At 47.4% G+C, this 24,223-nt stretch overlaps 1 protein-coding gene across 4 annotated transcripts in view; it reads right to left on the reverse strand.

The window, feature by feature from the left end:
- TBL1XR1 (TBL1X/Y related 1) overlaps nucleotides 1-23,988 on the reverse strand; it is a 160,817-nt gene extending 136,829 nt beyond the window's left edge. The window contains exon 1 of one of the 4 annotated variants that reach the window (XM_056110517.1): nucleotides 23,915-23,988. The gene's annotated coding sequence lies outside the window, so the exon portion shown is untranslated. The remainder of the gene's footprint in view (nucleotides 1-23,914) is intronic. The other 3 variants (XM_056110515.1, XM_056110518.1, XM_056110516.1) reach the window with 3 other exon arrangements.
- Between the last annotated feature and the right edge of the window lie 235 nt (nucleotides 23,989-24,223).

Raw genomic sequence — 24,223 nt, forward strand, 5'->3', positions numbered from 1 at the left:
AAAAAAGTAAATTTCTGCAAGCAGTAAAAATAAAAAGTTCTGCATGCAACCTCCTGTACAAATCCTCGTGTATTACATTTTCAATTAATAAAATTCAAGTAAAAGGATTTGGATTCTGCAGAGAACAAGTACAATCATACATAAAAGGTATCAGCACCACACTGATTCCCCAAGCAGCACTGGTTATGCAATCATCAGAAAGCAGTCAAAAGTTCAACAACTAAAATGGTTTTTTTCATTGTATATATACACATACTTATGCATGGATAGTTTAAAATGCTTCTAGTTCCTGAACAAAAGAATCAGCGGGGGAAGGGGAGGCCCACGCTGCAGTGCTCAGGCTCTAGACTCAGGACTGACTCCTGGTAGTGCTCAGGGGACCATGCGATGTCAGAACTGAATCAGGGGTGAGACACAGACAATCACCAACAAAAACTCACATTTTTTATAGGTGCCAGGTTGAATGAACAGCATTTTTCCTAGTTTCTGAGAGCACACTAAATATTTTCCAGGCACCGTCTTGTCCTTACAATGTGGCCAGAGGTCAAGATGGTCCACAGACTAAGAAGAAGCAGCACGTGGTTCGATGCAAGAGGCCCAGGCTGGGGCCCCGGCGCGACAGGGTCCCCTGAGCATCTCCTGAGCAAACCCCAACACAGGACTGAAGGAGGCCCTGAGCACCCGCAAATAGGGCCCAAAGAACAAAACAAAGAAAGAACCTTGAATAGGCTACCCTTCAGACAAAGGTCTACAGAAAGCACACTCTAAAACAAAACAATCTGAAAACAAAATTTGTCAACATGTTTTTTAATGTCAACCTTTCCTGTGGATTCTTTTTGTTTCATTTGGGGGCTACTGCTCAGTGCTCAGCTGCTACTCCTGGCTCTGTGCTCAGGACTGAACCATGGTAGTACTCAGGAGAATTGGACAATGCCAAGAATTGAACTGGGATTGGCTGCCTGCATGCAACCGAGTCAAACTTCCTGTACTATCTCTCCTGCTTGACTGTGATGCTTTCTTAAGGCCATTAAAAGCCAGTAAAATATGGACTTACAAACTCACATCTAGGGAAACTGTTACAAGATAAATATTTTAAAACTTCAATGATTCTAAGACCATCACCCACTTTAAAACCTTAAGTTAAAACTAACACCAAGGAAATTCAAAATACAAACACAATGACATAACCACAAAAGAGCAAAAATGAAAAGAACTGATAAATTCTACGCTGGTAAAGATGATGACCTGGAATTCAGCTTCCCACTGCTCATGGAAGAGCAAAACTGGTCCAGCCACTCCTAAAACTGGCAATATCTATTCAAGTTAAACATACACATAATTACACCCTATGGCCCTTCATATCAATTCAGCAGACAAAGAAGATGCAAACACTTGCGTGCACTCTAAGGCATTCGCTGCAATTTTAAGATAGCCTCAAAATCCCAAATGTCTGTCCATCCAAGTAGAAACTAACTGTACATTAATATATACAATAGCAAAAAAAAAAAAAGAGAGAGAAAATTTGCCCTTTGACACAATACAAATGACTCCGATTTATTAATTTACAGTGGAAAGAGGTCGGTATCATAGTAGCTACCTTCGGCGGGGCAATCCTGACTGGGAGAAAGTACAAAGGTATCTACAGAGTGGCAGGAAATTGATGTGGATTCTGTCAAAAGTTACATGGCTTCATCACACATTTAATTCATAAACAAGGGTACAGGAGTGTGGCTCCAGGATAAGCCACATCCCACACAGGCATGGAATCTGAATCTGATTCTCAGCACTGAAACATGAAGAGGGTGATACACAGACACAAGTCATTCACAAGATCAATTAAAATGATTCCCTGAGTTCTGGAGAGAAGGGGAATGAATGAAAGAGAGGACCCAAGGAAGTCTTCTTTTTAGGAGACAGAAAAGCTCCCAATACTGACTAAGCTAGGTTACATATGGTCAATCAGGCAGTCAGAACCCATCGAAACTATATATGAGAACTGCTTGCTTTACAAAAAGTCAAGGACACCTCGACCAAAAGAATGTGCCAAGTGAAACCTCTACAGTGTATAGATACACTTTACATTATGGAAGTTCTACCACCGTTACAAACATGGTAAGAGTCCAAAACATAAAAGAGTTTTCTTAAAATACTCAACTCTACACAGATTCTCATTCTAACTCAAAACACACAACGGAACAGAAAAATATCAGTTTTTACTACCAGATTGGCAAAGAACACTTGGTCACACAAAACTGCTAAGACTTGGAGCGAAGACTCATTGAGAGTGAAAGCACAAACTAGGACAGACTCTGAGGTTGCTCTCTAGCTAATCCACGACAAATCCACAAATTCTTTGGCCCTGTGTTCCAATTCTTATCATTTATCCAAGAGACATCTTTGCATGCATAAAGAAACAATGTAGGTACCAAGACAGTTCACAGTTTGTAACAGGCACAGATTGAAGCAGCCTAAATATTCACCAACTGAGCATATCAATTAATTATGATACACCCATAAAATATAACATAAAAGAGAAAGAGCTTTGTGTTGATAAGACATCTAAAATACATGGGAAAAGAGAGGCAGCAAAGTGACTAGTACCCCATCTCTTCTGTTTAGTACTAGATACGGGAAAGCATAACATATATTCTTAGTGACTTTTGTATATATACATATTTCCCCCCATTTTGGAATGATAGAAAACAAGTAATACTGGTGACTCGGGGGGGGGGGGTGAGTGGGTCTTTGTAAGGGGAAGACTTTTTTAAAATTTTGAACAGCGTAAATGTACTGCTCAGTCAAACTTTTTGTTTGTTTTTTGTTTTTTGGGTCACACCCAGTGATACACAGGGTCCCTCCTGGCTCTGCACTCAGGAATTACTCCTGGCAGTGCTCGGGGGACCATATGGGATGCTGGGAATCAAACCCAGGTCCGACGATTGCAAGGCAAACGCTCTCCCTGCTGTGTTATCGCTCCAGCCCTGTTCAACCATTTTTAAAGCAATTACCAAGTTCAGTTACTAAACATCACTTGCTCCCAGGTATCAATAGCCAAAATGTAGTACTATTGAAGACAAAAACATTCATTTCTGCTTTCTGAAAGCCCAAAATATATACAAATATACATACTTCCACCAGGATATTCCTAAAAAGGAAATGTTTTTCTTCAACCAGAAAATTATTAGCAATAAATTCACACCTGTAAAAGGCAAGTAAATCATTCACTCAGTCCTGAGCACTGCCAGGAGTACACTCAAGCACAGAGCCTGGAGTCAGACCTAAGCGCCAACGAGGTGTGCTTCCCCAAAAAACCATCCGGGGCCAAAGACGTTTGACTCAAGAAAATACACACCACGCCTGTCTGAAAGCCTGAGCTCCACCCCACGCAGGGCTCCAGGCTCTCAGACCACCCGCAGGGCCCTGGTGGCCCGCAAACATCGCCAGGTCCCCACAACATCTATAACCTAAAAGGAACTCGAAATGTCTCCAAAATCCTTGCTTCAGGGCTGAGTGAACATCCACTGTGACTTGGTCACTGTGCTCATTCTGGCATTAAACATTCGCAATGTCTGCTACTGGAGGTCACTCAAGTGTCACTCCGATTGTTGAAACCTGGGTGACTTCTCTGAATACCCCTATTTTGATTTTAATTTCATTTCTACCCTGATCTATGTTCAAGCTAGTATCTGAAACTGGGTTGCAGGTTAGACTGCGAACTGCAAGGCTATGTATGGGATCCCTCAACTTTAAGGTGGAGAGTTAGAACAGTGGGGAAGGCCACTTGTCTTGCATGCCGCCAATGTATGGGGTGTGATCCCCCCAGCACTGCACGCTCCCCAGAGTCTGACACCAATGACCCTCGACCAGAGGCCGGAAGGAGCCCAAGCACTGCTAGGCATGACCCCAAAGAACAAAAATGAAACACCACCAGGAGTAAGTAATTCCTGAGTGCAGAGCCAGGAGTAGACCCTGAACACTGCCAGGTGTAGGCCAAAAATCAAAACAAAAAGAATCTACTAAAATCTTTTATCACTCATTTTTTTCTAGCAGATGGGTTTGGTGTCACAGAATCCTCCGTCACAGATGCAAACTCTTTACATCTGACTTGATAATAATTCCCATAACCAACTATCATAAAATAAGCAATCAACTTAACAAAATTTATTTTCCCTTACTATTTTAGGATTCTCAAATCCCTAAAATTTGACTGAATGTTTGCACACCCATTACTTAGTCCTTTTAATAAAATAAAAACTCCACTGCAGAAGTAACGTGGTGGTGGTTTTTACATTTTACTCATTTCTTAGATAATATTCATTATTCAACAGTGGAAAACCTGAATTTATCACCTCAATACATACAAATGTCAATAAAAATGACCAATAAGGACCCTCAACGTTTTAGAGTTATACCTGTGTAATCAGTCTAAAACAAGTAAATATAATCACCCCGAAGTCTTAAAAAAGAGCTAAATCTCCTAATTTTACGACTCATCACTTAATCACTTAATCACTTAACTTCCCATTAGTCGTCGATTTGCTCGAGCGGGCGCCAGTAACGTCTCCATTTGTCCCTGTCGCGTGCTAGTGTAGCCCAATGGCATCTGTTCGCTCCGGGAACATGAAGGGCCTCAAACCGATCGTTCATGATCTTGACGAAGAAGTCTGACCATCTGGTAGGTGGGCGGCCACGCGGTCTCTTGACATCCCGTGGAATCCAGTCAGTAACAGCTCTAGTCCAACGGTCGTCTTTAAATCTCATTACATTACATTAAATCTCATTACATCCTTGTCAGAAGGATGACAACGACTCATATTCTTTAAAAACACTATTTCAGTATATTTGAGTATTTTTTAAATCATATCATACTCATTCGCATTTCTCCAGGAAACATTAACAGAGTCAAATCTAAAGAAAACATTGTTATGGCAGAAATGCTGAATAATTTTATTTCTAAAATAATTCTACCATGTGTTCCAGGCAAAGCGACTATAAAATGTGCAACTATTATAACAGGAGCTCAACAGAGAAATGGCAAACGTTTCTAGTAGTGGAGTGTCCATACAATTTTTCGATAGCTACAGCATACAGAACAAAGTGTACCTCTATTCACGTAAACGTTTTGAAGAACTTAACACCATTCTTTCTTTACTGATCAAAAAAGTCAGCATCAAAAAATAAATACATAAATAAATAAATCCTAAAACGGGGGGAGGGGCCTGGAGAGATAGCACAGCGGGTAGGGCATTTGCCTTGTATGCGGTCGACCTGGGTTCAATTCCTAGCACCCCATGTGTTCCCCTGAGCCACACTAGGAGTGACTCCTGAGTGCAGAGTAACCCCTCAGGGAGTAACCCCTGAGCATCACCAGGTGTGACCCAAAAAGCAAAAAAAAAAAAAAAAAAAAAAAAAAGTTAGCATCTCTGAAAGATTTAAGAGATAAAAAGCAACAGTGCAAAGAAGTAATGAAAAGAAAGAGGAGTAGTTCTCTATCAAAATAGCTCCCAAAACAGCTCTATCAGCATAAAAATCACCTGAAAACTTGCTAAAAATTCCCAGAAGTAACTCCTGAGTGCAGGGCCAGGAAAAAAGCACCACCAGGTGTGGGCCAAACCTCTGGGCCCCCAGCCCCCACCCCACACCCCACACCCCACACCAGACACCCCACCAAAATGAAAGCCATTAGAGAGAGAGGATAGGGATAGCAAATTGTCCTTACGTTCAGTACTACAAGGAAGTTTGAAAAAAAAATTTTTAATGATGAACACGCTGTTCAGTAATAATTACCACCACCCGCATACACACTCGACTACAGAGAGAGCTCCAAGGGTCAGCATACAGTCCTGCCACAGAGGCCCAGGGTCAATCCCCAGCACACAAGGTCCCTGAGCACCGAGGAGTGACCCCGGCACAGATAAGAATAAGCCCTGAGCACCAATGAGTTGGGTCCACCCTCCCCAAAAAAATTGTACCCTCTAAAAATTTCATTAGACCATCCTGTTGTGTTTTTTTCTTTTTTATGACTGTCCCCAGATAGGTAACAACCCGAAAGACTTCTTCCTTCCATTTTCTCCACTTCCTGACCCACTCTCTTGTTTTGTCCATAAGCTATTTGGATATCAAATTTATTCCCCACCCCACAAACCACTGTAATGTATACTCCTGCTCCTTGCCAAGGAGGCACCGGAGAAAGCCAAAGAGAAGAAAACCTGTACAATTTACCTCTTTTCAATACCTGAGCTAAAATTGAAGGTGGTTTCTAATCACCTTCTTTGTCCCCAAAATTGAGAAGGACCTGTTGCAATACTCTCAAAATTGTGTGCTGTCACTGTCACCTATTACAGTAACAACTAAACTATCTTCTTGCAGTCCAGGGCTAATCCCCTTCCCACCCAAACCCTTCACACCTTCACACTCTACCACTGAGGGTGCACACAACCCTGCTCTTCTGCTTTAAAGCCCTTCACTGGCCAGGTCACTGAACGACGCCTAAACTCGTCACTGCGGCAAAGTTACTACATTATAAAACCTACTTCCTCTCATCCCGTCCCTTCTCATCACTCTCCAACATACAAACCGACTGCTACGTACATGCCAAGCTGCCCAAACACCAACATGTTTGGCATCTCCAAGTCCTGCTATCTACCCTTCTCCATCGATCCACCTCACCTACCTATCATTTCAATCATTTTAACAGAGGGTCAGTGGTTATTTGCAAATGATTTGAAATTCATTTGCACAAGTAAAAAACTGTAAATGCAGGCGCCAAGGAGGCCTCTCAAATGGCCAAGCACAAGACTTGCAGGGCCTGCAGGAAGCCTGCCCGCATCCTGGTCCACCCCACACCCCTCTCAGGAGTGGCCCCTATTTAAAAGAGAAAGAGAGAGAGAAACACAACTGTGAACAGCACTGTCTGTCTCAGTATTTAGGAGACAGAGGTTAAGGAGGATAACTAAATTGCAGTTCATAGAGCAAAATGAAACCTAAACTAGCTGGAAAACGGTTGCTCTTAGACGCATCCAGTGGTCACACTAAAGGGGAAACAATTTCTAGAGAAATGCATTTGGTGATGAGTCTTTTCATTTTCTCACAGCAAAATGGGATGCAATGAATGCACGTCAACCCAAAACTAATGAATATTCTTCCTATCTCTAAAGATAACCTTTTCACAATCAATCTGCTCCAAAATAAGGTCAGTAAAAACGTGTATTTTCTTTAGGAAAGTTAAGGTAAGTTATTCACCTAAAGAGATCAGTATCATACATTTTCCATTTAATTGGGGCAGAAACTTGATCTTTAAATGATCTGTGTAGGGGGCTGGAACAGTTGTAGAGGGAGTGGTGCATTTTGCCTTGCACGCAGCCAACCTGGGTCCCATCCCTTGCATCCCATATGGTCCCCTGAGCGATGCCAAGAGTGACTGCTGAGCACAGAACCAGGAGTAAAACCTGAGCATCCTGAGTGAGCTGAGTGCAGAGCCTGGAATAACCCCTGAGCATTAGCTCGGTGTGGCCCCAAAACCAAAACTACAAAAATAAAAGTGGAACTCAGCCTGGGGATGTGACCCAGGTGGCAGAGTACATGCTGAGCATGTCTAGAACGTGAGTTTGAAGCCAGAGCACCGGCTGATGGCCCCCAAATCCTAGGGAGCTGAGCATCACAGGATGCCCCCGCCCCCCGTCCCCCCGTCCCCCAATAACAAAACAAACAACACAAAGAATATAAATATGTAAGAAAGTATTTTAATGGATCCATGTAGGGGCGACAGACGTGATGTCGCTCGATCACAAAGCCTCGGATTCCCAGCCCCACCGTGGGAGAAGGCACTCAGGGGGCGTGTCTGAAGTCAGGAATCCACCAAGCCACATGGGTGCCAGTGCTGGAGAAGGGAGGCCCGAAGCAGCAAGCCAGAAGGGGTCCAAGGCACGAGCATCCCCGAGCCAGAGCGCAAATCTGGGCTGGAGAACAGAAAAGGCTTCTGAAAAACCGCAGCCCCTGGGTTCCACAACAGGGAAAACCTCTCTGCTCCCCCACCCCCCACCAAGGAGTTTTCACTTGAACTCTGGCCATGGCGGGGCCTGTCCCAAGCCAAATTCACCTGCCCTTCAGTGACTTTCCAGACAAGCGACGAAAGCAGCCCTTCAGCCTACCGCAAAGACCAGGATGAAATGACAACACAGGAGCCGGGAGGGCGTTCGGTGGCCTGGCACATCCAAGGCCTCGGTGCGAGCCTGGGTGGCACCTGCCTGCCTCCTGGCACCCCCCCAGGGTGAGCATCTCTGGGGCTCCCAGGCTCTGCTGGAGGGAGGACGGGGGAAAATAGAGAACCCTGGCACCGGTAACTTCTCTCTTCTGCAGGATGAATAAAGTCAAGGCACTCTGAACGACCCTGCACGTCCCTCCCCGTCCAGAAAAGAGCTTTTGACAGAGATTTCCGAAAGCGTTCTAGATGTGCCTAGCAGCAAGGGGACTCCGTGTTCTTCTCAGACTTGCAGTATCTAGTCCATTTTTGGATTTCATATGCCGATACACCCTTTGGCGTAAGTAAACCTGAACTGAGTTTCTGAAGCCAAATGAAGTAAATTCTTCAATCACGCAAGAATTCCACTTATAAGCCAACTCTGCGAATATGGCCATTGTTCATCAAGACAGTCTACCTCAGGTAGGGCAAGTTACAAACGCTCCCGAATCTGTACACACCATTGACTGGTCCTTGTCCTATTACTTGAACAGAACCTCTTATCGTGACATTAAGAAAGATGAAAGGTTAACCTCTAATAATACAACACTTGCATTAACAGAAGCACATTTTCATTTAACTGTTTTTTTCCAGACTGATCCTCCTGCTAGCTTTGAGTACATTCCTCCAAGAAAAGCACACACTACTCACTTATGTCCCTGGGCTTTCCACTGGAACTACAGAAAGCCTCTCGACCCTCCCGTCAAGGCAACCATTCAATTATTTCCGGCATTTTATACTAAGGATGAACCAGGTGAGAGTTCTCAGTCAGTCACTCCTGAGAGAACAATTCACTCAAATGTTTATGGAATTCCTAGCAGGTCCTGTTTTGAGACCCGGCGTGTGAGAAGCCCATGCCTGTTCACATAGAATTTTCATTCTAAGGGGGATTTTTTTCCCCCTTAAATCCATGATGGCAAGCTATTACAGAGATCAGGACAAAGAGGAAAGAGGACCTTGGGAAGGGAAGCGACTGGGACAAAAGCATTCGTTTCAGCGGGAACTCTCTAAGGTAAGTGGTGCTGGGACTGAAATCAGAATGACCCAGAAGAATGAGCCAGACCACAATCTCGGGGAAGGCCTGAGGCACAGGCCACAAAGCAATTAAGGCCTGAGACAGGAACCAGCTTGCTCAGTGGGCGTGGAGCTGGGGTGGCGGGCATGGGAAGGGCAGGACGCTGCGAAATGGGGTAGTCTGCAGGGTGGCCAAGGGCCAGATCACACGGGGCAGGGGGCACTCACGAGGAATGGTGGGATGGGGTTTGAAAGTTACACTGTGACGGAAAAACCACGGATGACAGGTACAGAGAAAAAAAAAACTGACATTTATTGAGCAAACACCCAAGGCAGTACCTGGCAAAATAGTGTGCACAAATGTTTGTACTGTACACCTTTAAAATATACCCAAAATAACGTGCATTGACTGGAAGAGCATTAAGATGCTATTATATGCAAGCTCAAAAAAAATTTTTTTTCCTGTTACTACCAGTTCTCACTTGTAGGAAACGCTCCTCTGTTGATTTGTCAAACCAGCTCAACCAACCAACCAATGTTATCTACAAGCAAAATAGACTTTGAGTCACCTCAAAGAAAATGCAAAAAGGCAAATGAGAATAGATAAAAATACAGCCCAGTCTTCAGGAGGGAAGAGAACCCAAAAAGGGAACAGACCAAGAAGAGAAACAACAAATACTAAAACATGCCCACATACAAGCCAAGAGCTTACAGATGCGGAAAAGTAAAGTATCTCCTTAAAGAAAGATGCTGTAGGAGGTCGAGAGTGCGAAGATCAAGGCCCTCACCTTGCAGGAAGCCAACCCGGGCTCAATCCCCAGCAGTGCCTCAGTCCCTCCCGGTCCCCACCCCCAAGCCGAGCAGCTGTGGGGGAGGGAGGCCTGGGAGATCTCTCCGCACTGCCAGGAGGGCCCAGGCAATCCCTGGCATCAAGGAGCGGCACTTTCTCCTTATGTCGAACCACCTGTTTGGTTGGCCGAGAATCACTCTCACTAGAAGAGGTCCCAGGTTCTCCTGAGCACTGTCGGGTGCGCTGCTATCATTTCCCCTCAAAACGACAGGCAAATACGCAGAGGGTAAAAATGCATCCAACCGACCCCCGTTCAATTCCTGGCACCAAATACGGTCCCTCAGCACTGCCAGGAGTGACCTGTTAGCAAGGAGACAGGAGTGACCAACTCCTGAACACAGCCAGGTGTGGTCCTCCCGAAAAATAAATGTTTATAGAAGGAAACAAAAATATTAGTACTTAAAATTATCTACCAAGATCAGAGCAACAGTACAGAGGTTAGTTAAGGCACTTGCCAAGCATGTGGCAAATCGCGCTGGAACCTCAGCCCCACAGACGGTTCCTGGAGAGCCCAGCCAGGGCCCCCAAGCAAACAGAAATCAACTTGAAGCTATCCTTGGTGCATCTGAGTCTGCTGGACTTGAACATTCACTTTACGCAGAAATGTCTCTTACGATATTGGTGAAAGCACCAGAGAGAACGTGCAGAGGTTAAGGCACTGACTCGCCTGGCCTATGGCTGCAGGGGTGACAATGGTTCAAGCCCCAGCAAGGCACATGACCCTTCGGAGCATCACTGGATGCGGCCCCTGAACACACAGCCAGGTGTGCCCACCACCACCACCACCCCCCCACACACACACACAGAAAATCACTGAAATACTATGGAAATGATATCTTCGCTTACGGCAAATTTTGGTCTTCCAAAAGCAGCCCAACTATCTCCCATAGATGACTATCTCCCCTAAAGAAAATATGAAGTAGTAAGTGGAATGGAGGGAAAATACGGGTCATCTTTCATTCTGGAACGTTTAGAATAACACAAGAATTACGTAGCCCAAAGTCCTCTGCTCGGCCTCTACTCTGAACACCCAATAACCTTAAGTCATCCTGTGTCTCCTGCAGGGCGCTGTCACCATCACCACCCACCAACCCTTCCAGCAGTGATTCCCCTCTACCTTCCAACTCGGCCTCGTCACCACTAAAGAAAGATCCAACACCTCTCTGCCAGCTACATTCAACCGAAGAAACGCAAGGAAAACTGCAGGCTGTTCTCATGCTAAAACGTGGGCATCGGCACCTCAGGGTAAGAGGAGATCCAAACGAAGAGCGCATCTGAGCCACAGTCACCGGCTACAGCCCGGGTGGGTGGCTTCAAGGGGCAAAAGTTCAAGGAGCGTGTGCTGCTCCTGGTCCAAAAGGATGGCATCAGCAGGCGTGCTCCTGCCACACACCGAAGACCACAATTAAGTCAGGATCAGGACAGAGTCAAGTAGGGGCCAAGAGGACAGCCCGGGAGAAGGGAGAGACTCACAACACCTGAAACCAGAACTCGTGGGGCAGCAGACACAGTACACCACCTCAGGTATAAGGGCAAGGTCAGGTCAAGGTCTTCCTTGGTTTCTTCAGGGGCTACTCCCACTGGTCTCCATGACCATCGTACCCCCAGGAAATTCACCTCAAGCTCCCACGTGTAAAACATAACCTCTTGGGGCCAGAATAAACAGTCCGGCAGGTAGACCATTTGCCTTGCACTCAGCCAACCCGGTCCGATCTCAGAATTCCTTACGGTCTCCCGGGAGAGATCCCTGAGCACAGAAAGCCAGGAGTCCACCCTGAGCACTGGCAGCTCTAGCCCAAAGACCAAAATAAATAAATACATAAAAATCAAATAAAACCATTCTCTCACCCTCCGAACTAGCTCCCTGACCCCGTATTTCGTACTTCTTTTACCCCCCGAATCTGAGCACACGCTACAGAGCATGGTGTTAGATCATCAAGCCGACTCGCACAACTTTTTGGGGGGCGAGGGGATGGGATTCACACCCGGTGGTGCTCAGGGCTCACTCCTGGTGGTCAGGAAGTTCAATGTGGGGCCAGCAGCTGAACCCAGGGGAGGAGGATGCAACTCTGTACTGCCGCTCTGGCTCTCACAACCCTCATCGCACGAACGCGAGTCCAGTAGGTGAAAATGGGCGAGTCACTGTCTAGCTTTAGCTCTGAACCAACCTCAAAGATGCAACTTATTGTATGAGGAAAACCTATCCCTTACAGTCTCGTGGGCTTCTTTCAACATTTTAACTTATTTCAACAGTTTGCTGGATTCGGTGCCAAATGCTGATGATGAAGACGGACGAAAACAACGATGCTCAAGAAAAGGCCTTGCCACGTGAGACAAACGTCAAAACCAACTCTCAAGGAAAGGTCTAGATGCTAGAGCAGATCACTAGTGGCCATGGGGCACATCAGTTGGACACCGCCGGAAGGTCACTTACGGACCCAGAAGAAAGAGAGTCCCGCGGTCTGGGGTTCCCATCATGGAGGGCCTAGAAGATGGTCTGACGGCTGAAAGCGCCTGCATGGCAAGCTCAAGGTCCCGAGTTTTACCCTGGTGGGGCCCTCCATGCTGAAGTGCCACGCACAGCTCTACTGTTTGGAAACCCTAGAGAAAAATGACCCAAAAAAGGGCTCAGTGGTTGGGACACACTACGGACAAGCAAGAGGTCCTGGCTTGATCCTTCGCATCTGCCAAGGCGTCCCGCCATCCCCAGTCTTCCCCAGGGAAGAAAAAAAAGTCTAGTCTTCAATCAAAGTGTAACTTTATGTAGTCAACATGCCCTAGTACTTCAGTTTTGAAACAATCAATCCAAACTTCTCCACAAGAATCTAGGAAGCCCATTGTTACAGAACCAGGAACACAGCTCGGCAGTGTGACCCTGCATCTGACTCCGGACAGGACAGAGAGGTTGAAAAGAAGAGAGGGCTGGGTGGGGCCCTGGAGCACTGCCCGAGAGCTTCCGCCTCCAAAAGCAAAGCAGCACTGCTCGCTCCTGGAGAAAAGCATTCAGGGCTCTCAACCCAAAACTCTTTACAAATCCCCCCTCCGAAAACCTTACTTGACACTTATTTGCAAGCAAGGTCCTTATCCCCTGCGTCTTTTAATGAATACATTACTAAATGTAACTTTAGAATCCTAAAGCAGCCTCACAGTACTACCATTAGATGTTAATACCAACAAACACGACTTATCTAGATTCTCGCGAGCTGTCAAAACGACAATTTGTTTTTAGTTTAAGTACTGATTTCAAGTCCATGAAAGTTAGAGCTGTAACTCTCCACCACAGTTTCAGACCACAGCCAGTCTATAGGTAAAAAGGGGGGAAAAAACCCTTGGTTAAAAAATTGCAAAGCTACGCTCCACTATATTTTCTAAATGTAATTGAGCGAATGATAAAGTTACTACTTACAAAATCCAGTCCAGGGTCTTATAAACAAGCCTTTAGGAAGAAATCTCGAAAATGAGCACATACCAAGTGTTAAAGCCAGTATCATTTTTTGGAAAAGTCACTATTTCTGCACATCTCTAACTCCTGCGGTTTACTTATTTCGGAGAGCCCACATCAACATCCAAATATTTAACATGCCCACTTAAGTTGACTGATACAGCAGTCAAGCCATCAGCACCCACGAACACTGTGTGATGTCCAAGAGATGGAGAAAAAAATAGATCCCAGGACAGAGGGGGAAAGCTTTTTTTCATAAAGGCCGTCGCCTTCTGGGGGTCACCTTTTCCGGGTGTCGCCAATACAAAGTCGAACTGCGTGAAGGCGTAACTGAAGCCCAGCTAAGCTGCAGCAGACGGACATTCTCGTTTGAGAGTGACAACAAGAGCAGCCACCAAAGGCAGCCACGGCCAGAACCCTCTCAACTGGAAATCCGAGCCATCCCGTTCTCTGTGGCTGCCACCGGAAGCCATGACAGGTTTACAAGAGAACTCTGCTTCCCGGCCTGCCTCTCCGGCTCCTTCGCTGCAGTTAGCAAAGGCAGCGTCGCAGCCGCAGGAGGCACGTCCCAAGTGCCAGGCTCTCCGGTGGCTGCTTGACGTGCATCCGCACCGCCGTCCAACCAGGGCGATGGGAAGCGTGGCCTCGGTTTACTCCCATTTTTCGGGATGGAAACAAACTGAAGTTTCCCAGATCCATACAACTAAGAAGCAGGGGGTGATGACAGAATTCAAACCCGGATGCCTGCCCAGCAAGGGACACGGAGCTCTTCACCAAAGAGCCTTTCGCCTTCAAGTGGGGAGTTGACTAGCCAGGACCCCAAAGAAAGACCTCCCCGTCCTGCTCGACGCCCAAAAGACAGACGTGGCTCTCTAACACATACACCGGCGTCTCTTGGAAAAGACTGTTTAAATATTAACAAGAAGACCAGAAGCAGCGGGGAAGGGCACTTGCCTTCCACACGGCTGACCCAGATCCCATCCCAATTACCACAGATGTTTCTCGGGGCCCTGAATGATCCCCGGATGCAGAGCCAGGGCTAACCCCTGAGCACCCCTGGGTAGAGTCCAAATGTAACAACAAATAGTCAGAAACGTGACTAGACAAATAAGGACCGATTCACACAAAACTTCTCTCGACACGTAGAACAACTTAAGACCTCTGTGGCAGGGCATAAGGAAATCCAAGTTCCAAGGGAGAGGGTCTTAGTTTTTGCACAACGAAGACAGCCCAGGGAGCCAGAGAGATGGTACACTGGAGAGGGCACTTGCCTTGCATGCAGTCAACCCAGGCTCCATTCCCAGAATCCCATGTGGTCCCCTGAGCCTACCAGCAGCGACCCGGAAGTACAGAACCAGGAGTAAGCCCGGAACAGTCAGGTGTAACCCACAAAAAAATAAGAAAAACCAATACAGTAGTAGTAGGCACTTCTAATCCCAATCTAGAATTTCAAAGATGCGCTCAACTGGGTCAGAGACAGCGAGAGCACATGTTTTTGGTTTGGGTTTGTCTGTTAGGTTTGGTTTTGGTTGGGGGAAGGGAGGGGGTTAGAGCACATGTTCTCATGCAGGAGACCCAGGCTGAACCCCTTGACACCCCACGGACTAAGACCCGCCAGATGTGGCATAAACGCACCCAACCCACCCCCACCACCTCCCACCAAAAGGTGCACTTATCAAGGAAGAGAGGAAAAGATGATTTAGAGAGAAAAAAAGAAAACAACATCACTTTGGTGCAGGGAAATTTATTTACATAGCATTTATCATCCATACAAGTGCGAAAGCACTTGAGTAGCTACAAAGCACATCAAAAATTTCACACACAGGATAAATTCTATCCCACAAAAAAAAATATGCAGAAAAAGAAAAAAGAGATGAAGGAAATTCATTCATTACCTTATTTCAGAAACCCAAAGTAGATGACCCAATTGCTTTCTACTGTGAGTTAATGATGTTAATGACATCTGATAGCCCCCGAATAGAAATGGAACAAAATTAGTATGCTTTACCCAATTAGCCTGCTCAAATTAAGAGGAAAGTGTAAAACACCTCTTCCTAACCCATAAGCTGTGCTCCATGAGCAACTGACAGCGGCCACCAGAACATGCTCTAACTATGGCAAGATGTTTGCTAATTCGCATGTCAAGTACTGTCTATTACGCTACATAGAGTTGCACATTTTGTCTTTATTCACTCAAAAAGTAAATTTCCCATTTACCCCGCCAACAAATTGCACTAAATTGCAGAGTCACAAAGTTTTAATATCGAAATTGACTATTAATGGTTGAATGAATAAGCATACTTAGGTAACATTTCAACTGATTTACTTCAGAGGAATTTCTAAAAGCGAAATGAATTGTTTGTGTAAGCATGGCTTAGTAAAAAATAACCCATCTTATTAATACCAAATCCTTGTAAAATGCTACCATCAGGTAGATATGTAGAAAGAAGAAAAACACAGATAATCACTTAACAATTTAGTCACTGCGGCCTTGATTAGAAGCCCTATCATTTAGTGTACTGAAATCTGGACATTCAGAAGCAATTTTAACAAGTCCTATTATCACTTTCAGTATCATATAAAATAGCAACAAATAGATCGACCTTTAGTTCTTAAAAAAAAAAAAGCTTCAGCTTTTGTCCAAAGTTTTACCTTAGAAAACATTTTAGCTATGTCTTCTATTAAAAAAAAAAAATTCCCAGGCTTGCTCTTCAAGCCCCACTCTCTTTCTTGAACCCCCTCCCCCCCAACCCCACCCCCACTCCCGGCTTTTTCTTCCTCTGGAGAAGTCTGTATTCTCTTCGGAACGCTCTTCCTCTTGCTTCAAGGAATAATAATAAAAATAAAAATAGATGACTTGCCTACCCAGGAGGTTCCGTCCACAGCACCACATTCGGTTCCCAGAGCCCACCAGGAGTGACCCCTGAGCACAGAGCCAAGAATAAGCCCTGAGTAGGGCCAGGGATGGCCCCAAATCCAAACTAAGAAGTTTGGGGGCCAGAGGTAGCACAGGGGTTAAGGTGAGTGAATCCCACCGACCCTATTTCAAATTCCAACACCCTTACAAAGGATTCCTGAAGCACTGGCGGGGATTAGTCCTGAGCCAAAGGGACAGAAACAGACCTGAGCACTTCAATGACCCCACACCCTCCCCAGAAAAAAATTAAAAATTAAGTTTGGATGTCCTAGAGCACAATTTTCTAAAATGAAAGTTATCCCATAAGATTCTGGAATGATGATCCCTGAACCTTGCTCTCCAGGTCCTCCTGGGCTTCTTTCAAATTCTCCCTCCTTTTGGCAAAGATCAAAACAATTAAACTTCACAGTTTTGGTATTCTTCTTCCTTGTTCACTCTCCAACTATTATTCACTTCACATCAATCTTTTACTTAATCTGAATAGTCTGTTTACTGAAATTAAACTGGTCTTCTAGAATGACCCTTCAAGTTTGAGTATGTTAATTCCGGGTTAATCTAGGTTCTCAAAAAAGTAAGGTAACACCCAACTCATTCTGCCTGCCGCAAAAGCTGAAAGCTTGCATTTTTCAACTCTGAGCATAAAATATTTTGAAATAACATAGTACTAAATTATTCCCTTCATAGCAAATTTTCCTGGTTGCCTGGAACTGACATGACGCAGCCTTACCATACAATCCTAATTAGGGGTTGGGGACATGACTGAGAGCACGCGTATCACACATGGGAGGCCCTGGTTTAGGTTCCCAGTGGGTATGTGGAGAGGAGGGATCCTATTAAGAGAAGACGGACAAAATGACTACTTCAGATAAATTACACCAGGTGAACACGGTGTAACAGAGATGCCCTAGACTGAAGCTGGACACATTCATCGCAATGGCCGCAAGGAGAGGTCAATGGGCTGGGATGCTGTCACACATCCTGAGAATCAAAAACATGATCCGATTAAAGGCACACTACAAAAGTGCCGAGCAAAACGCCTGAGACTTTAAAACAAATTCCAAAATCCTACATTCTATTACACCTGTCAGAAGTGTGACCAAATGAACCCAGCAGTGAGACAACTGAATAGGTTTTCCACCAATCTTGCGGCTACTACTGTGCTACTACTGCACAATCGAGGACAAAACGAGATCCACCTCCGTTCCACTCGAAGTTCTGACTGTTTTTCTTTCCGCCTTGTCAACAGCAGCAACATTAAAATTCACATTAATGGTGACTCGGGATTATTCCATACCTACAATTTTCAAGGCCAAATTCACAAAACATGGAACAGGAGGCCTATCCTTTTAGCATGAGCCCTAGGAAAAAGATATCTTAAAGTGGAATAACAATAATAAAAAATTCTGCCCAATACTTGTCTTTTTTTTCTTTCTGGGTCACATCCGGTCATGCACAGGGGTTACTCCTGGCTCTGCATTCAGGAATCACCCTGGCGGTGCTGGGGGACCCTATGGTGATGCTGGGAATCAAAACCAGGTTAGCCATGTGGCGGGCAAACGCCCAACCCACTATGCTATCGCCCTAGACCCTCTGCCCAATACTCTGATCCTTTCAAGAAATCGAACGTGTATTTCAGGTGGTGAGGCACATACGCACAAACCAAGGAAAAGTTATAAAATCCTTGATATTTATTAAATGCAACCAAATCTCTCCTGAGAAATACTGAGTCAGGGTGGCTTAAGAAAGTTTTCAGAGAAGCAGCAGGTCTGAAAGGACAAAGAGGGCTGGGGAGATAGCACAGAGATTGCATGCAGATGACCCCAGTACAACCCCGGGCAAGGCACAATACACCACACACCCTCTAGCCACCGCACAGAGCCAAGAGTAGCCCCGGAGCACCACCAGGTGTGACCCAAACAACCCCCACCCCTCAAAAAAAGGCAAAAGAACAAGTTAGAGCATAAACAAAAGTACAGTAAGATTGCAATTCTAAATAGGCAAGAAATCCAGTTGGGGTGAGTGGCAGAGAGAGCTAAAAAGGTAGAATGGAGCCTTCAAAGGCTGACTAAAGAATATGAACTCATGGCGGGAGCGACACAACAATTATTAAGGCACCTGCATTGCCCGAAGCCTCCCTGGGTCCCATTCTCAGCACCCCATCTGGCCCCCAATCCACCAGGTTGAGCAGAGTCGGGAGTAAACTCCCCGAGCACCGCCAGGTGTGACCCTCCCCTCCAAAGAGTGGGCGAAGGGAAGCCATTCGGGGTTCTCCAACCGAACCGACATTAGGAAACCACTATTTTAATTAAATTACCCTGTCAGTGGTTACAGGGGATAGAATTAAGAAGAAAGGCGGATCAGGAAAACCAACTGAAATATCTCAAGCAACAATCCACACCGAAAACTGCTCATTCGTTCACTGACAACAGTTGATTGCAATGAACCTGGCTGACAAGTCAAATACGGCACCTAAATCCCTCTCGGTTTCCTTGGTATTAAAATCAGAATATCAACCACTTAGAAGGTCACGTGTGCCTTTCAAAGCACTACGGCTCAGACACACAGAACGCTATTGGTAGTTACAATTCACGTTGAATGGACTGGGAAAATAGCACAAAGGGCAGGAAGGCAGGTGACAGCCCCAGGATTCGTCCGAGCACCACTTGGTCCCCAGAGCACAGCTGGGAGGAAGCCCCCCAGCACCCCCTGGGTGTGGTCTAAAACCAAACAGGAAAAAAATGACTGAGCTAATAAAAGAAGAGAAGAAAAGGAGATGGGAGGGGGAGAGAGAGTAAGACCAGGCTTAGAAGATGTACTCAAGATAATGTCATTAACATAATAGCATTGCAAATCCCAGTGCCTCAATAAAAAATTCAAAACTAATTCAAGTGAAAAGCAGAATATAGGGGCTGGAGTGATAGTACTGCATTCGATTCCCAGTATCCCATATGGTCCCCCAAGCACCTCCAGGAGTAACTCCTGAGTGCAGAGCCAGGGGTAGCCCCTGTGCGTTGCCAGCTGTGATTTTCCCCCTCCCCCCCAAAAAAGGATTTTATATATATATGTAATATATTATGTGTATATGTACACAAACAACTTCCTAGACCTGCCTTGATTAAAAATGTGGAAGAAGCAAATGAAAAGTCAAAGGCAGAAGAAAACAACCTACTTGAAGGAATCATCTGGACATAAAAAGTATTTTAGATACTGCAAGACTCAAAAAAGTAACTTTTTTTAATTTAGAGAATTGTTTAAAATGTTTCTAATGCTGCAAAAGTCCAGGTCAAATGTGAACAAAGTAGCAACAAAGGCAAGTCAAAGATCCACCACCAGCTACAACCAACCAGCTTGATACTGTTTCCACTTAGCCTTCCAAATCCCAACTTGAAGGTAAAGCACAACTTTAAAGTTAAACAAAGTTACACTAGGAGTATTTTGCAAAGGAATTTAAGACCTGAAGCTGTCAACATCTTTGTATGACCTATGACTTCACTAAAATACATACCAAGCAAAACTGTTAGACAAAGAAGCAAACTTGAATCCCATCATTATCCTAAAGAGTTCACATTTCTAAGATACTACTTGTACGTCAAGAACTATACTGAGTGAGGACCTTCTCTGGATCTTCAACTCTTGGTTTCCAATCCCAGTTACACAGGGGAAAACACTGGGACACAGTTTCCTCAAGCTCCTGTAGCTTAAGAAGGTGGAGCCTAGGTTTGAAGGCAGACAAGTTCTCCCCAAGGACGCCAGACCAAGTCACTAAGCTCCACAAAAAGCTGAGTCTTCTTCTGTATGTCTCAGAAACTAGCATCTCAGGGCAGTTAGGGCAAACCCTGTTTCTTCTTCTTAGAGACATGAAACCATATTTTCTTATTTCTATAAGGGAGAAGCTTCCTTCACCATTGTCAATCTTTTTGGGGAAGCAAGGGGCACCACGCCAGCCCAACTCTTCTCAGGGCATACTTACTCCTGGCTCTGTGCTCAGGGATCACTCTGGAGGAGGGGCCCTCCGGAAATAGGCAGGGAATCAAACCCCCAATGGCTGGCACCCTACCCACCGTACGATCTCTCCAGCCCCATCCGCTGCTGTCAATCTTAAGGAAAGAAGAAACTACAGCAGCAGATGAGACTGCATTCTAAGATGATTCTACTTCAAGAAATGGACACACAAAGACTGGTCAAGTCCTATGAATTTTGTTCATCCATCCTCTCACTTCCGTGGTCCAATCTGTAGAGATGTCTGACTCCAGAATCCTAAACTTGATTAGAAACGCTAGTTTTTCCAAGAATATGTCTAGATGAGACTAACCGGACAACTGGAGAGAAACTGGCAAAACGACAACCACGGAGAAAACACATGGACTGTAGGGCTCCGAGGACCCAGAGTTGAACTGTAGTGCGTCATCCTGTGTTTGTGGCCTGCGACACAGTTAATTAACTTCTGATTCACTGCCCACAAACCAAAAGCAAAGGACCCGATACTATCCTCCCCCTAGGACTCACCTGAGCTATAAATAAACAAGTCCCTCACACCTTTCCTAGAGCATGGCCCAGGAAGCACCCAAAGCCAGCCACAGTGACTGGCCAGCCCCTCAGGAACAGCTCAGTCACAGTTTTCTTTCAATTCATACTTCAGGTGTGATAAGAGAGTAGACATCACCACAGCAGTCTCCAGACTGGGCCATCCTCTTAGCTCCACAAACCTGGGGGTCCTAGCCTCTCGACACTAGGAATCTGAATCGGTATCTCCATCTTAGTCGTTACGCAGTTTTGTTTTCCAAAATTTCATACTGCACGTCATTTGTGAAATGAGTCAAATTCACAGGTACCAGAAAAACGCAAAGTCCCAGGCAGTGCCACTATTTCCGCCACCTCCTCTCCCTTCTGACTTCCTACCCATTCCTCTCGATCCTTTTTATATAAATAGGACAGAAATTGAACGAGCTCAATGAGTTACTTCCACAAACCTCATCAAAATCTGTCAAGTCAAATTATTTGTCAACAATGCCGGAGTAAACTGGTGGAGTCCTCTGTCCTCTGACAAGGTAATACTTCGAGTCCGTTGTCACATAAAAACCAATTTATTCAACAGGTTGTCATTCAAAAGGCTCATTAGTCTCATCTCTGTATCAGTAATCCCTCTATTTATATTAAGCTTCTGCCCTTTTTGTATATTAGCCTGAAAGACTCCCAACACACAGGAAGCAGTTACTTTCTGCACTCTCAGTAGACATGGATCATCGTGGTAATCATGATAAACCTTAATGAGATGTTGAAAAAACAAGTAACACAGATTCCTGGGCACTTGTTTAAAAAAAAAAAACTCACCAAAACGTTTAACTTCTTTAGAAGCAACCAAAAAAATAAAAACCTCCCCAAGTGGCCACGAACTTTACCAGTCTCCATATTAATAATCAAAGCTCGTGCACGTTGGAAGAAAAAGGTCCCATAAACCAGTTCCGCAACAATCTTCTGTCCCTAAGAAGTACCTTAATTAAGCTATTAGACATGAAAGTTTTTAAGAGAAAAACTTTCGTGTGCACATTGTTTTCACTTCTCACAGCTTTTGCTCCACAGGTAATATTCAAAATGACAGTCATTTGCTGATTCAACGACCGTAATAAAACAGATCACAGTCACAGCTTGGGTCAACAAAAGTGGGGGGAAGATCACCGAGGAGGAAAACCTTGATGTAAGAAAAGCAAACCACCCGTCACACTCCTCTCCACGTCTAGATCTTCCCTTGCCGCCACTCCTCCACAGGTAAATGCTATTTCTAGAACCCTCAAGTGAACATTTCCGAAGCTTGCTTGCCACGAAAACTCCCAGGGTACAACCCAACATACACATTGTTTTCATGGAGACGAAGCTGCTGGAGGTTCCCTAGACTATAAACTTGTGAAAATGATGAAAACACACAGCTCCCAGGAAGTCGGAATTACTACAACACACCAATGTGCTGTGAATGATAGGTCACAAAAAGAAAAACGGACCACTCTGGGAAAAGCCAAATGCCAACTAACGTCCCTGAAACGGGGAACCGGAACATTTCCTGCCCGTTTGGTTTAGGGAAGCACACTGAAACACCATGAGGGACTTACATGACCCAATCTGATAAAGGAGTCAAGGAAAAAAAAGTGGAGGAAGAGGACGCTTTCGGTGGGGGGTGGGGGAGGGGAGAAGCCGTGGGGACTGCAAAGAACCACGTTTCCCCCAGCACATTTCAAGAACGAGATTGTTTTAGATCAGCAGAAGGGTCTTGTGGAAGCCAGAAAAACCAGCAGCAAACTTCCCTGAGTCAACTGCAAATTACAGCACCTCGGTCCTAAAACTTCCCCTCGGCGCCTGCACCCCGTCCCACGTTTCCAGTCCACTCCAGGCCTAGGGGAAACGCAGTTTTTGGGTTTTTTTTATTCCGCGAGGTCGGGGCACTTGCCACTCGCAAGGACCAAAGGGGGCCTGGGAGCCCTCACCGCGGGGGCACTTTCGGGAGCCCGCGGCGGCGGCGGCGGCGACCCCGGTTTCTACCCCGCAACGCACCCGGTTCCCGGGCCACCCGGAATCTCCGCCGAGTGCCGACTCCGGGAGCGAGTTGGGAACTTGCCCCCGAAACCTGCCGGGGGAAGAGGCCCAGTTCCACTTACAGAAAAAAAAAAAAGTGGGCTTCGGTGGGGGAGGTCCCCGAGGGGGCCCCGGGCGCAACGTGGCCCGGACGCGCTTCGCCAACGGGCCTGGGTGGCACCCGGACGCAACTCGCCGGGGCGCGGGCCCAACTTTGCGGGCTCCCACTCGGGAGCCGAGTCCCGGGGCGGCGGGGCCTGCGGGGCGGGGTGCGGTGGGGTGGGGGCGGGGGCCGCCCCGGCACGACCCGCCCGCCCGCCCGCCCGGCGCGCGCCTCCCCTCCCCCTCCCGCGCCGGCCGCCGCCGCCTCCCCCCGCGCGCCGCGCCGCGCCGGACCCGGCCCGGGGCCCCGCGCGGGCGGCGCGAGGTTTTTCCACCGAAACGCTAAAAATAGGCTCGCGGGGAGCAGGACGGCTCCGGGGCGCGAGTCGCCGCGCACCCGCCGCCCGGGAAGCCCCGCGGCCGCCGCCGCCCCCCAGCCCGGCACCGACACCCGCGCGCGCGCGCGCACACACACGCGCGCACACTCGCGGGGGGTGCCGGGGCCGCTCCGTGGCACGCGGGGTGGACGCAGGGCGGCGGGCGGCGGGGGAGGGGGCGCGGGGCCCCCGAGGCCGCGGGGCCCCCGGGCCGGAGCCCCCGAGCGCGCCCGGGTCCGCGCGGCGCGGGCGGCCCCAGCCGGCGCCCGCCGGGCCGAGCTCGGGGCCCGCGGAGGGGGAGGGGGCGCCGCGCGGCCCGCCCGGCCCTCCCCGCCCCCGCGCCCGCGCCCCCCGCGCCCCTCCCCCGCCGGCCCGCGCCCCGCGCCCCGGCCCCGCGCCCCGCGCTTACCTGGCCCGCGCTGGCCTGCGACGCCCGTGCGCCCCCCTCCCGGGAACGGAGGCTCCAGGAAACTCCCCTCCTCGCCGCCGCCGCCGCCGCCGCCGCCTCCAACCACCCCCAAAATAACCCCGGGGGGAGGGGGCGGGGAGGCGCGTCTCACCCGGCGGGCGGAGGGCGCGGGCCGGCGGGCGGGCGGGCGGGAGGCGGGCGCGCGCGGCGGGCGGGCGGGCGGGGGCGCGCGCGGGTCCCGGCCGGCGGGGGAGGGGCGGGGGGCGGCGGCGCCCCGGGAGTCGAGGCCGGCGGGGAGGGCGACGCGGG

This window comes from Sorex fumeus, unplaced genomic scaffold, assembly GCF_029834395.1.
Source record: "Sorex fumeus unplaced genomic scaffold, SorFum_2.1 ptg000010l, whole genome shotgun sequence".
Classification (NCBI taxonomy): domain Eukaryota; kingdom Metazoa; phylum Chordata; class Mammalia; order Eulipotyphla; family Soricidae; genus Sorex; species Sorex fumeus.